The sequence below is a fragment of the Muscardinus avellanarius genome (assembly GCF_963383645.1).
Source record: "Muscardinus avellanarius genome assembly, chromosome: 1".
Classification (NCBI taxonomy): domain Eukaryota; kingdom Metazoa; phylum Chordata; class Mammalia; order Rodentia; family Gliridae; genus Muscardinus; species Muscardinus avellanarius.
This window is the reverse complement of record NC_137786.1, coordinates 48,685,968-48,699,595: the sequence shown is the minus strand read 5'-3', so window position 1 is coordinate 48,699,595 and position 13,628 is coordinate 48,685,968. Positions and strand designations below refer to the sequence as shown.

Genomic DNA, 13,628 nt, shown 5'->3' with positions numbered 1-13,628 from the left:
GCGTAGTGGCACATGCTTGCAATCCCCGCACTTGGGAAGCTGAGACAGGAGGATTGCGTAGGTTCGAAGCCAGCCACGCAGGCTTAAGAGACCCTGTTTCCAAATAAAAGAAAAGAAGTATGGAATAGGTCTGGGAGTGTAGCCTGGAGGAAGAAGGGCTTCCAGGAACCCCAATACCACAAAAAAATAAAAAAAATAAAAAAAAAGCTGACTTGTCACAAAATGGATTGATATATCCAAATAATTTAAAGATATCAGTGCATAAAAATGAGAAGAATTTTAATGGCTGAGGAAATACAGCCTAATCTGATTTTCTTTGAAAAACATAGTTGATGTCAAAACCATGAGAGGCAAGCGTGGACATTGCTTCTCAACTTAAGACGACTAAAGAAGAGGTCAAATGTTTTTAGAAAAGAGCTGTACATTTATCTTGGCTGTAGAGTTGGAAAGCCAAGAGGACTTATGAATAGATTCTGCATAAATGTGGCCATCCTGAAAGGGGGGAAATATTGATTTAGGAGCAAAAGCTCAATATAACTACTACAGTCCTTTTGACTTCTCAGTGCAATTTCAGTTCCCCTCCAACTCTGGCTATAGAAGGTAGTTGAATATTTGTGGAACAGATAGATGACTTATTTCTATGCCTTACTTTATCACCTTTAGGATCATTTGATATCTAAGGGAACAATAAAATATTTCTTGTACCAAAACTATATTGGCTTTCAGCAAAAAAAAAAAAAAAAAAAAAAAAAAAGAGCCCAAATTGGCACCTCTTCATTACTTCCAGAGCTCAGTGACCAAGAAAATGTCTCCAAGTAATTTCCTTGGTTCTCTGGGAATATTTGGTTCTTAAAAGGGCAGTTAACCTATGAGTTTAGACCAGAAAGGGCTTTAAACATCTGTACCCACCATCAATGTTCACAATCTGAAGAACCAACACTGGTTACATTGCAGATGAGTTAGAGAGTGGTGAAAAGTGGTTCTATTCTAGATTTGGATAAACTAGAAAATATTTCTAGATTTTCCATATATTTTTAGCTAGAAACATGCACATTCAGAATATCTTTGCCATCTTTTTTTTTTTTTCTGGAATGTCATTCTGAATAAAACCAGCCTATGTGATATCTGAAACCCATTGGCTCAAGTGAAGCATAAATCCAGATTCCAAGTGTTGGTAACTCCTGGTCCTTTATCCCTTCTATAATCAAGAGACAAGTTCGTACATCAATTTTGTGCTTGAGCTGATCCCTTAGAACTTTTACGGTTGTCTTTGAGGCAGAGCAGAAGCAGACTGGCTTTCACTCTGCAGAACGATCATAAGCTGTGTATAATGTTCACAAACTTTTTTCTCCCTCTTCTTATGCAGTTCTTAAATAATAAGAAATAGCTGAAGCTGGGCGTGGTGGCGCACGCTTGTAATCCCAGCATTCGGGAGGCTGAGACCTGGAGGTTTGCAGACAGCCTCAGCTACTTAGTGAGGCCCTCTGCAACTCAGTTAGACCTGGTTTCAAAATAAAAGAATAAAAAATAGGGCAGGGGGTGTAGCTTGGAGGTCAAATACCCCTGGGCTTCATCCCCAGACCCGCAAAAAAAAAAAAAAAAAAAAAAAAAAAAGCTGGATAAAACTAAACATAGCAAAAGAAGGTAAAGGAAGGGGAAGAAAAGAAAAATCCAACCAAATGCCAAACTAGTCAAAGTAAAAAAGATAGCTGGTTTCACCTGGGCCAGTGGTCAATTGGGTGTGAAGCATCTGAAGCCTTGATATACCCGCAGTACTGCCAGCTTACTTTCGTATTATGCAGTGTACTGACTGTTCTTGTACTAACAGAAAGACTCCAGAAGGAATTGACTTTAAAAATGGGTCCATTCTTCATCAAGGAACTTTCCAGGGTGGTGTTTAGGAGAATGAGGAGGTTCTTTTTGTTGCTCTCTCACAGGGACCAGGCTTTCTCAGTCTCCTGCCCCCACCATCCTTTAGCATCTTTGATGTCCAGCTGGCAGGGGAAGGCTGATGACAAGCATGTGGGAGGAGCCATGAACCAGTCCAGGAAGTAGCTCACAGGCTGTCCTGCTCACATCCAGCCACACAGCCAAATCTAATTGCAAAGGCGGCATAAAAATGAAAGTCTTGTGTGCCCAGAACACGCAGGGAATGGAATTTGGCAGACAGCAAGCAAAATTTGCCACAACATTCACAGTCTTGAGTTTTGAAATCTTTGCTTTTTTGAGTTCATTTTGTCTTTAGTAACGATTGTATACAAAGCCATTTCAAGGAAAAATGAAAATATCTTTTAACTCTTCAAAATTATTGATAACATAAATCTCACAACTTTTTGGCAGTCCATCCCAATGTTTTAAAACCTTTAAATGATAAACGCTAACTGTGTATAATTCACCCATTATAAGAAATCGTGAGAGAAAGCTCATCTCGGTGTTCCCATAACAGAACAAGATGCTTGCCCTCTGCTGTGAACATTCACATCTCTTATTATTTTCTCTTGTGATATAGTTTAAAACAGTTGCAGAAGAGAATGATTGTTTCTGACTATTATAGATTCTTATACATTCTTTGTCCTGATAAGAAAGAAGAATTGATATATAATTCAGGCCCCGCAACTTGGACGCCCTTTTCTGTTCTCTTCTACTCTCTTTCAAGTGGAAAACTCATGTGTTTGGATCCTTGAGGTTTGAAACTGAGTAATATCATTTCTCCAAAATAGATTTAATAGTAGGGCTGAGGAATGGTTTCCGGACCTGTTTGAGGGAAGAGTCCAGGCCCAGAGAAAAACATGGTGTATAGGTTTTCATATCCATTAGTGGAAAAGAATCAGGCTTATGTTATATTTTTATTTTTTTAAGTGTTTATTGGTGCATTGTAGTTATACATCTTAATGGGATAAAAGACTTGTGTAGACATACGTGCACCCATCACCCAATTAGCACTTACCGATCCCCACCCCATTTCTTCCCCCTCCCTCCTCCCCACGCTTGGCTTTAGTGATTGACTTTGATATGTTTGTTTAAGTACATTATGTGCTTTAGAGAGTTTCCCTCCTCCCCCTCCCATCCCCTCAGTTAGATCGTCTTATTTGCTCCTCTACAGGATCTCCCTCTTCATCTAGAGTTATATTTTTAAAGTCAATTGTAGTAGAATTATTATGGTTTTTGTTTTCAACTATTATCTTACCTTGACTTATCTACTTGATACATAATTTTTAGTGGTAAGGGTTTTTACAAAGAATTGATGATTGAATAATTCTTATTCATTCTATTAAGTCTCTTGTAAATTGTTTTCTGTGGCACTGGGAATTGAATACAGGGGCATTTTACCACTGAGATACACCCCAAGCCCTTTTATTTTATTCTGAAACAGAGTCTCACTAAGTCGCCACACACTGGCCTCAAACCTGCGATCCTTCTGTTTCAGCCTCCCAAATACTGGAGTAATAGGCATGCACCACCACTCCTGGCTTGTAAATTACTCTTTTTTTGTAAGTCTAAATATATAATAGGTAGGGAATGATCAAAAATTGCATTTCAAAAACTCACCTGTTAAAAGAAAATTCTAATAATAGCTGAGAAATCAAGTATGGGTTTAAGATCACCTTCTTCAAAACTTTAAAGTTATCTGTACATCCTACCCAGTGGAATCACACCCCACTCCCCCAGAACCAGCTGGTGATCACTTGTAGACTCATTGAGAGAATAAACATGTGCAAATGGTGAGAAAAATTATATAAAAAAAAATTCACCTCTAGAGCCAGGCGTGGTAGCTCATTCTTGTAATCCCTACACTTGGGAGGCTGAGACAGGAGGACCGCGCAGGTTCGAAGCCAGCTTCAGCTACTGAGTGAGGCTCTCAGCAACTTAGTGAGACCCTGTTTCCAAATAAAACATAAAATTGGTCTGGAAGTGTAGCTCAGAGGTAGAAAGCCCCCGGGTTCCATCCCCAGTACCACACACACAAAAAAAAATTCACCTCTAATAATAACTCACATTAGAAGGGGGAAAAGTGCTATATATCCACTTTCAGTTGTTCCATTGCTTTTCTTGTTTTTTCCCACTGTGATTGATGCAGATTTGCTGTAAAAAGAACAGTGATTTTAGAGGTCCCGCTGGCCTGAGTCCATCCCTAGGTCTAGGATGAAGGGCTACTAGCCGATACACAGAGTAAGAGATTTTTTCCTTAGTTTTTTTTTTTTTTTTTTTTTTTAAGGAAACAGGGTCTCACTGAGTTGCAAAGGGCCTTGTTAAGTAGCTGATGCTGTTCACAAACTGCGATCCTCTGGCCTTCCCCTCCCTAACGCTGGGAAGACAAGTGTGCACCATCATGCTCGGCTAAGACTTTTTTTTAAATAAGGATTTTTATATTATTTTTTCAAGGACTACTTTTTTAAAAATTATAATTTTTATGTGTCATAAAACCTGAATCCCACTTCTGACTGCAATGGCTGATTATAGGTCAGACGAGCAGTTATTTAAAATAAGCCTCATTTAAATGCCTCCTAAGACTCCTGCAGACTTCTCAGTGTCTTTCCAGATTATTTATTCAAGTGAACTGATGAATCTCTTTCATTGATAGGACTCTTTCTTTAAGTGAGCAATTCTGATTCAAGTTAAAAAAATAATAGTGAAGGTTGTTTGATATAGTATGGTAAACTATAACCAGGTAATTTATAGCCATGGTAAATTATAACCAGGATATAGTAAGCAATGCTGCATCTAAAAATATTTGTGCATTCCCGGTACAAATATCTGTTGAGCAGCTACTAGGTAAGAGGCAGTATTTGTAGGTCCTAAGGATATTTAATAAAGCAAGTAGATAAAAAATTTCTGTACTTGTGGGGCTTATATTCTAATGGGAAGATTAAGATGATTAAATAGACTTATCATTAAGTTTATCAGTGGCTGACCAACATTGTAAGGAAAAAAAAATAAAAAAAAAGGAGGAAGGTAGTAAAGGCTCAGAGATTAGGAGTGGCAATTTTAAATATGGCAGTATGGTAACATCTCATCATGAAAGTGATATTGAACTGATATCTGGGGAAATAATACTCCAGGCAGAGAGAACTGTAGGTGCAAAGTTGTATGCATGGTCAAAGACTAGAAACGGATAAAGAGCTGAAGCACAGTGAGCAAGATGAAGAGCCAGAGGCACAAAATGAGCCCAAAGAGGTCTCAGGGTCCCCATCCTGAGGGCCTTGAGCCACTGGGGAGACTTAGTGTCTACTCTACTCTGAACAAAATAAAACCCTATCAGGAGATGGTGAGCAGAGACTTGCAGGAATCGAATTCTCTGACTCTCATTCTAGCAGGATCACTCTCTGCACTATAATGAATAAGTATGTGTGGGGGTGATGAGGGGCATACTATTAAAATAGCTTGTTCTTAAATATATGTCTCATGCAAATATATATATATATATATATATATATATATATATATATATATACACACACACACACACACACACACACAGATATATATGAGGCCAACTAACATGTGTAGTAACATTTAACTGTATAACTTGGTACAGTAGCTAAAGACTCTCTATGTACTATTTAAATTTGATGTGAAGGCCTTGGTTCATAAAGATCATTATATGTGCATATATATCATTGCAAATGCTACTTTTCAACAGTCTCATCTGTATAGGCAGTCAGAGCAAAGTAAATATTAAAAGAGTGAATTCTGAGAAGCAGTATTTTCTTTATTTCAGAGAAACTCTTTGACCTGCAGATAATTTTTGAAGGAGCAAATATCATCGTTATTAATTAGAAACAAGTTAGGAACCTTGTGATGTTGTTAACAATGAGTAAAATACTTAATATTATAAAGAAAAATATTTAAATCATCACTTATTTTAGTTATACTTTCATTAAGTTTGAAGGTAAACTTTTCCCCTCCCTGAGTGTCAAAGCACCAAAGAGATTCCATTGTACAGCCAACAGCATGGGCTACAGTACTCCTGGGAAAGTTGGTCAAGAAAAATAAACAGCAATGGAATTATGGCTCCAGGTCCTCAAGATATATCCTGTGTCTGGAGACTGAGTATATAAGGGCCTTTCTGCCCATTATATTCAGCTAGAGCCCTACCCCATTATTGGGACCTTCAAGCCTTCCATGTTTCCTACCGGGAAATTGTCCTTTCTCCTCATTGAGGAATATCTAGAGAAAAATCAATAGTCTCCCCCTCCCTCCACATGTTATCACAGTGGAAGTATGGAGTAGGGTGGAGACTCAAAACAGCTCAGGTCTCAGGCACAATCAGGCTCCAGCATCTGTCACCTTCTTGGTTGCCAGGATTGATTCTTGTGATTGCCTGCAGTCCCCTCCCCTTCCTTTCTCACAGCTCCCTTTAGGTCTTCTGCTAGCTCTCTGCGCAGGTAAAGAGAGTGACTCAGGTGAAGATGGAAGATCACCCTGGACGATAAGGACTAATAAAACTAAAAGAACAGCTGCTAAATACAGGGGGTGTGCAAGCTGAGCTGCCAGGCAATGTGGTAAATGCTTTCCAAACATTTTTCTCTTCTAATCCTTATAATGGCCCTAGAGCTAGGTGTGTGATTATCGTTATCAAGAAGTGAAAGCTTTGAAAGGTACAGTAACCTGGTTAAGAGTATGGAGCTAACAAGTAGCAGAACCGAGATTTAAAATTTAAGCCCAGATTTTTAACTGTCAAATGCATGTTTTAACAGAAGAGAGAGAGATAGAGATAGAGAGAGAGAGAGAGAGAGAGAGAATGAGAATATTATACTGGGGATTGAAACTAGGGGCATTCTACCTCTGAGCTACATCCTTAGCCCTGTTTTTCATTTATTTAATTATTTATGTATTTATGTATTTATGTATTTATGTATTTATGTATTTATTTATTTATTTATTTATTTATTGTACTGGGGATGGAAGCCGGGGGCATTCTACCTCTGAGCTACACCTCCAGCCCTATTTTGTCTTTTTTATTTTGAAACAGGGTCTCACTAAGTTAAGGAGGGCCTCACTAAGTTAGCTGAGGCTGGCCTTAATCCTGCAATCCTCCTGTCTCAGCCTACCAAGTTCTAGGGTTATAAGCGTGCACCACCATGCCTGGCTAACAGGAACATTTTTTTTTTTATATCTTAACACCTTGTAACATAAGACCTGTACTGTCCACTTGCCATTGTTCTTAACTCAGAGGAAGCAGCTCTCAGATGCTCCTGAGAGCAGTAGCGGAGCATTAGGAAGTCTCCCAGGGTCCCCAGCAGCATTCAGCAGGTCTTCCTGAGGGTGCCCTTCACACACCAGGCGCCTGGTCTTGCTATCGATATGGATCCCAGCTCTACTGGGTCTTCTTTGTGTTTCATCCCCTTCAGGTTCCAAACTGGTCCTCAGTATTTTGTACAAGGTCCTAAGGGCTAGAGTTGATGAGGTGTTATTCAGCCAGGACCCTGGCTCTAGGGAGAGACCAAATTGTACTTAAGAAGAGATGCAACATGCTTAAACCAGGGAAGCAGGCTCTAGCAGCAGGCCAAAAGGCTGAATAATGATCACAAGGGCAAGGTCAGTGGACACAAAACATGGTAGCAGTCAAGGAATCTGGCTATAAGGTAGATAAAACTGTGTTCCTTACCATCCAGTAATGCTACTAAAGTGGAACCATGTGGATAGCTGGGAGCAGTTGGACAGTTGGTCAGTGGTCGGATTTCTGTTTTTTTTATTGAGGGAAACTGGGTCCATAGGAGAAAATAGAAGTGCTGGGCACACAGCCTCCAAGAGTCCTCAGTCCTTCTCTCCCCTCATTGGGACCAATGCAGCTGCATCATTGCTTCTTTACAGCTGCTTTCTGGTAAAAGTCAGCTCTTTGAAGGAATGTATGCATCTTTAAATTGCAGTAAGAAAAGCAAACATCAACAGATCAATACAAATACTAGAGCGTCTCAGTTCCATTTGCTAAGACTTTCACAGACCACTGATCATCTCTTCATCCCAAAGGAGATCTCAAACTCTGGAAAGAACCCACTAAATAGGTTACAGCAGAGAATGTTTTATACCCTACTGTTGTCTTCCAAATTGGAAAAGTCAAAGAATTTAGCAAATTCCCAAATGTGGGTCATATGGAAACCTAGTCCTAGAATTAGCATGTGTTACTGTGATACCTGCTAGTCAACCAGAATATTACTTTATAAAGTGTTCATAAGTGAAGGTCCATCCAAGTAAGAAAGCTAAGGCTAAGAGACAGGAGGATCATGGTTTGCAGACAGCCTCGACTACTTAGGCCCTTTGCAACTCAGTGAGACCCTGTTTCAAAATAAAGAATTAAAAATATAGGGCTGGGGATGTAGCTCGAAGGTAGAATGCCTCTGGGTTCCACCCCCCCTCAGTACTGCAAAAATAATAAAAAAAAAATAAAATGATTAGTAGGAGACTTCAGTAGTAGAGATATAAACAAAGGGTCCGTTCTCTCTGGCTCTAAAATCAGGCAGCTTGAGTTTAAAAACCCACTCACAGATGTATGGTCTTGAACATATTATATAAAGTCAATTTATTGGTCAAATGGACAATATAGTGCTTATCTCAAGTGATTTTATGAGGACTCAGTGATATAAGGTATATAAAGCACAATGCCTGGCATATAAAAAAGCACTCAATTTTCATTATTATTGTTATCATCTTTATAATTTAATATTTTCACTCTCCAATTCTTTACTTTCCCAAGCTTCTGATGGTCTCATGCTTGGGTTCTATTTATTGGCCCTTATTCAAAAGAGAATTCACCACATCCAAGCCTTGGTTGCCTTTTTATTTATTAATACTATAATGACATGGACTGCTTATAAAGTTGTGACCCAAATGAAGCTAATTTGAATCCTTCTAATTTTTCAGCATAAATGAACTCTTAGCTAAATAAGGCTAACTTTTGAAAAGTTAACCAAGTAATAAGTAAGTAGTCTAATTCTCAGTTTGCTATCCATTGAGTGAAAAAAGTTTCACTTTTTATTTTTTTAATCCAAATGGACTTCTCCCAAGGCAAGCTCTCTAGTTCTATTAGCTGGAGGATTTCATGAACAAGATTTGTTTCAGGTAGAGGAAATTTTCCCTTTGGTTTATTTTTTATGTTGTAGTTTTCTTCTCTGTGGTTTTATATTCTTTTTAATTGCAAAAACTAAGATTATCTTAAACCAGACATATAAAAGTATACAACTGAAAAGCAAATAATCTTCCCCATCACACTCCCCTGAAATATCAGTGGTAAAACTTGACATGTGTTTGTGCAGATTTTTCTTTATAGTAAGCTTCTGCTGACACTCCTGGCCTGGCATTTATAAACACACCCAACACTGCCTATTACATCAAACCACATAAAAGTACCTATTTTTATAATTCTCCACTCTTCTTTAATACCAACCCACAGATGGAGTCAGACATTGTCCTGTTTTAGACACATGCCTCCCAAGTTCCCTGTCTGTTTGCTTTGCTGCTCCTCTTGAGCTATACACCACCACCCCGCTCCCACCGGCCTCTACTCTGCCTGGACATTTTTATCTGCCCTAAAAAAATGCCCATCCTTCAGCTTCTTAAACTCTCTTTCCATTCATTGTCTAAACTGTGTTTCTGATTGTCTCATTTATGCAATGTACTATCTTATTCTTTATGTACTATTTAATAAGATACTGTTTGTGTTGTCTGATTGTTTCATGTTGTATTGTCTTAACTAGACTTTATTGCCTTGTTGAGCAGTGCTATGTTTAATGTATTTGTATTTATTCCATTTTTTAATCTAAAGACATAGGACAAAGTACAAGCATTTATCAATCAAATCTTTCATAATATAAATTCCCTTATTTCATAAGGTCATTTATCAATACTGACATTCAGTAATGCTTTAGAGATTCTGAGAAGAGGTGCTTTTTCTCAATAATGAAATTTAATTTTAGGATCATTTAATATAATGGAAACACATCATACAGATGACCTTTTCCTTGGGTTTACCTTCCAAACAAACTTTACTCCAAGATAATTTGTGTTACCAAAACTTAAGAGTAATTTCTCAAATCACTAATGGTACTTATGTTATATTTCCCCTATATAAGTTTGTAGTGATTTGTAACAAAAATTCAATTTGTTTTCTTGAGTTTTTTAAGTAAAATTTTAATAATATTAGTGACAATTTTTAGATTATTCTCAATCTGTTGGTAGCAATTTGCTGTCATAAATAATTCTTGGATTAATATGATATATTGGTAATTGCTATAAATTATGAGATTACTTTTTATAATATTTAAGAGAATTTTTCATGAGTCTTTGAGTAGTGGATATTAGGCCTATACGTTTATTAAAAATGGATTTTTCCTTATTTAAGAAAATTATCTCAATCCCCAGCACATTGCCCGAAAAGAAAGAAAATTATCTCCATCTAGTGGACAAATTATTGCATTGCAAATTACAAAGAAAACCATAATAGGGCCAAGAATATGAATATCTATAATGTATTTTCTGACCTATTAATAAATGTTTTGGTTTTAATTAGTAATATTATAACAAAACATTAATTTTTTTAATCTATTTAGTAAGCTTTTTCCAAAATTTATATTGGAATGTATCTGTAAGTTGAGTGAACACGTTAAAATTTAAAAAGTATTGCAATTTAAAGAAATATAAATTCCTTTCTCACCAATTGAACTGAGAAAAATCTCTTCTATTTTCTATATTTTTATATCTTGCAGAACAAAGATCTGGTATTTTCTTTTTAACAATAAGAGCATCTTAATTCTTAAGGAAAATCAACATAAAAAGTTTTATGAGTGTACACTCAGGTCCTCACGCTGAGAAGCTGTCATGACCACCTTTTTATTTATTTTTGTTGTTTGTTTATTTGCTTTTTGGGTACTGGGAATGGAACCCAGGGGCATTCTACCTCTAAGCTCCACCCCCACCCCGACCTATTTTTTATTCTTGAAATTTTTTTTTTTTTTTTTTTTTTTTTTTGTGGTACTGGGGTTTCTGGAAGCCCTTCTACTTCCAGGCTACACTCCCAGACCTGTTTTATACTTTTTTATTTTTTGGAAACGGTCTCTTAAACCAGCATGGCTGGCTTCAAACCTGCAGGATCCTCCTTTCTCTGCCTTCCAAACGTGGGGATTACAAGCACACACCATCACACCTGGGTATTCTTGATTTTGAAACGGGGTTTCACTTAGTTGCAAAGGGCCTCACTAAGTAGCTGAGGCTGTCCTTGAACCACAATCCTTCTGTCTCAGCCTCCCAAATGCTGAGATTACAAATGTGCGCCACCACGCTCACATTTTTAGAAGAGAAATATGCTTCTATTGTCTTCCTTTTCAGAAGTCTCTAATGTTTTCTAGCTGTATACTGAATACCTCCAAAAGCCCTCTTTGAATATTACTTCTCTATAGAGACATCTCAGATATCCCCATGTGAATTAATCTTACTGCTTTTATTTTTGTAGCTCTGTGTGCTCCTGGTAGGTATTGCCCAAGTTCCCCTAATAGACCTTGAATTCAGTGATTAGAAACCCCTCTCTGGCTTTTTATAGGACTGCCAAAGTGCCACCTATGAAGTGCCAATCCTTTCCAGGTGGCTCGGTTGCCCATCATTTGATATAGTTACTGGCGTATATTTGTGGCTTCTGTAACTATTCAGTGCAGCTGGAAGGGCTTCAGGAACAATAGATGATTAAGTCAGTTAACCCAGTAAATTTGGTCAAATAACTTTTTTAGGACCCAGTATCTTTGCCTATAAATTGATTACTCATTCGGTCCTGTTTGCAGGACCAAATAAATACACTTACATGGTGACCCATTTCTAAGGAAATTTTAAATTGGAAAACATTGTTTTGACTGGTCAAGCTAAGTTAGGCCTGTTTACTCCTCTTTTTACTTGAAGGATTGATTTGGAGACCTTTTTCTTTGGTCATAGGTTTATAGGCAACTCACACAATGTTAGTCCCCTAGCTTATTTATTCTTCAACACTATCTTTTCATCTTTTGGTCATAGCACTACGTATTTGTAAAGTCAATAGAGAAAACAGAAGCTGTTTTTATATTAGCTGGTTAATAGTTTGAATAAAGAATCCACAGAGAAGAATGCTTATGACAACTAAACTTAAAATAATTTGCCTACTCATTAGAAAGTTTTTCTATTTCTTAAGATTTTTTTTCATTTTTATTCTTTATTGATATGTTATGGTTACATGTAAATAATAGTGTTTGTTGTTACACGGGCAGTCTACAAGTTTTAAACCACTTGCCTTCCAAACTGTCTCAAACTATCACTGTCCTCTCTTGAGAACAGGTGAGATTTGACTTTTAGTTGTTGAAATTTCACTACAAAAGTTCTTTGTGGGAAATGTATCTAGAATAAAAGGGCTATTACATTAAAAAAAAATGTGTGTGTGGCTGAGCATGGTGGCACATGCTTGTAATCCCAATACTTGGGAGGCTGAGACAGGAGGATCACAGTTCGTGGACAGCCTTAGCTACTTAGTGAGGCCCTCTGCAAATTAGTTAGACCCTATTTCAAAATAAAGAATAAAAAAATAGGGCTGAATGCCCCCGGGTTCTATTCTCAGTAGCACACACACAAAAACAGTGTGCAAGGCTGCATGTGGTGGGTTGTGCCTGTAATTCTAATACTTGGGAGGCTGAGATAGAATTGTAGATTCTATCTCAATGCTAGCCTCGGCAACTTAGCAAGGCTCTCAGCAACTTAGGCAGACTCCTTTTCAAAATAAAAAATAAAATAGGGCTGGAAATATAGCCTAGAGGTAGAATAACTCTGGGTTCAATCCTCAGTACCACACAAAAATTTTAAAAAATTTTAAAAAATTTTAAAAAATGTGTGTAGTTCTTTCCAACTCCCTCCCCCAACTCTAAAATATGTATCATTGAACGTAATATGATTTATTTATTCAGTCATTCATTCGATTGACTTAGTAAAATGCTGCCTTGTTATGTGATTCTTGGGATCAAACTCAGGGCCTCATGTTTACTAGGCGAAGCTCTCCCACTGAGCTATACCCTTGGAGTAAGGGTTTTTGAAGTGCCAGGGAAAATTCTAAGACTACTCCAAGTCTTAATCTAGGAATGGAGACTGGGTGGTAACATTTCTTATTCATTGTAAATTCTGTCCTTGGACATGGGAAAGTGTCTGGGGCACAAAAAGAAAGATCATTTTATAAAGTTCGGAGGTATCAGGGCAAAGGCTGAAGGCTGGGTCCTCAAGGTTGAATACCAGTTAAGCAGGAGAGAGGAGGACTTAGTAATTGGGGCAGCAGGTTAGGCAGTGATCTCCTGTGGCCAGCGGCCCACTGAGTGGAGCAAAATGTACCTGATGGAATATGCTTGCACGTTGAGGTTGGGAAGATGGCTCATTGCAACCGAGATGAGGTGGTTTAGGTTTCCAATCTAGCCAAGAAGTTCATCTGGAAGATAATAGTGAGTTACGAAGGGCCTTTAAACTGAAGAATGACATAGTCAGATTTGCATTTTAAGTGAAACCACACTTGGAATAGTCTGAAACATAGATTCAAGAGACTAAAATGAAAGCTATTAAAATAATGAAGGTGAGAGTTGACTGGGATCCTGAATTATAAGTACTATAGTAAAGGACAGAGGGAGGTTGATGTCACA

The 13,628-nt window shown here is 37.7% G+C and overlaps 1 protein-coding gene across 7 annotated transcripts in view; it reads left to right on the top strand.

Moving 5' to 3' along the window:
• The window catches only part of PDE4D (phosphodiesterase 4D), a gene marked incomplete at both ends in the record, with an annotated part of 1,145,009 nt that overhangs the window by 917,276 nt on the left and 214,105 nt on the right, over nt 1-13,628 (top strand). The window lies entirely within an intron of this gene.